Here is a 1,931-nt window from a genome sequence, read left to right as displayed (position 1 = left end):
GAGAATATTCTATTAATCAAGTTTTGGGGATTTTTAGGTAGAGAAGTCAACATGTCAAACTACCTATTTTAAGGAAGGGTTCAAGACTTTCTCTGAAACAATTATCTCTAAAGTGAGTTTAATTTGATTTAAGCCAATTTATTCAACATTTAGAAAATACCTGAAGGTTAATGTTGTTCCTGGTGATATCTAATCAGCAGAATGCAACCTAGCAGCATTTTTAAGTGGAAGCCTGTGTTATGTTAAAACCAGGTGTTATCTTATCAGTACAAAGGTAAGGAATTAAGAAAAACTTTTTGAAGTGTGAAGATTTTTCTTACAAAATCATTGTCTTATTGCATCACCAAAGTGTAAACTGGAAAGATGATTTTGATAAATTACTTGTTAGATCACCTGATTTGCTCTTCTGGAGTCTATGTAGTTTGTTTTTCTCAATAACCATAGAAGTAATAGGGTAAATTAAAGACATTATGTGCATTTTTTGCTACAGCACTTCTGTCAAAATACGATTAAAATGAGTTAAGATGATAATGGATTTTCTACTATAAGCAAAGACCAAAAAAGTCAAAATAGCAATCCCAATTTTAGATTTGATAAATGAAAATAGCACATAGCAGAGGATGGTTTCGATCCATCGACCTCTGGGTTATGGGCCCAGCACGCTTCCGCTGCGCCACTCTGCTGCTCATGGAAGTGCTTAGAACTCAAGAAGGGTTGATTCATCACAAGAATATGGCAATGTGTTCCTTTTAATTAACGAAAAATCCTAAAATAACTGTCCAGATTAGAGACTTTATAAACTTTGGCAAGGAAACTTTCCAGATCAATGTTTCTTAGCTGTTGTTTGTTTATGTCTCATATAGGGTTTCTGTGGCACAATTGGTTAGCGCGTTCGGCTGTTAACTGGAATGTTGGTGGTTCAATCCCACCCAGGGACGAGAATATTCTATTAATCAAGTTTTGGGGATTTTTAGGTAGAGAAGTCAACATGTCAAACTACCTATTTTAAGGAAGGGTTCAAGACTTTCTCTGAAACAATTATCTCTAAAGTGAGTTTAATTTGATTTAAGCCAATTTATTCAACATTTAGAAAATACCTGAAGGTTAATGTTGTTCCTGGTGATATCTTATCAGCAGAATGCAACCTAGCAGCATTTTTAAGTGGAAGCCTGTGTTATGTTAAAACCAGGTGTTATCTTATCAGTACAAAGGTAAGGAATTAAGAAAAACTTTTTGAAGTGTGAAGATTTTTCTTACAAAATCATTGTCTTATTGCATCACCAAAGTGTAAACTGGAAAGATGATTTTGATAAATTACTTGTTAGATCACCTGATTTGCTCTTCTGGAGTCAATGTAGTTTGTTTTTCTCAATAACCATAGAAGTAATAGGGTAAATTAAAGACATTATGTGCATTTTTTGCTACAGCACTTCTGTCAAAATACGATTAAAATGAGTTAAGATGATAATGGATTTTCTACTATAAGCAAAGACCAAAAAAGTCAAAATAGCAATCCCAATTTTAGATTTGATAAATGAAAATAGCACATAGCAGAGGATGGTTTCGATCCATCGACCTCTGGGTTATGGGCCCAGCACGCTTCCGCTGCGCCACTCTGCTGCTCATGGAAGTGCTTAGAACTCTAGAAGGGTTGATTCATCACAAGAACATGGCAATGTGTTCCTTTTAATTAACGAAAAATCCTAAAATAACTGTCCAGATTAGAGACTTTATAAACTTTGGCAAGGAAACTTTCCAGATCAATGTTTCTTAGCTGTTGTTTGTTAATGTCTCGTATAGGGTTTCTGTGGTGCAATTGGTTAGCGCGTTCGGCTGTTAACTGGAATGTTGGTGGTTCAATCCCACCCAGGGACGAGAATATTCTATTAATCAAGTTTTGGGGATTTTTAGGTAGAGAAGTCAACATGTCA

The sequence above is a fragment of the Taudactylus pleione genome, unplaced genomic scaffold, assembly GCF_031769625.1.
Source record: "Taudactylus pleione unplaced genomic scaffold, aTauple2 ptg000134l, whole genome shotgun sequence".
NCBI lineage: Eukaryota > Metazoa > Chordata > Amphibia > Anura > Myobatrachidae > Taudactylus > Taudactylus pleione.
This window is presented reverse-complemented; position numbering follows the sequence as displayed.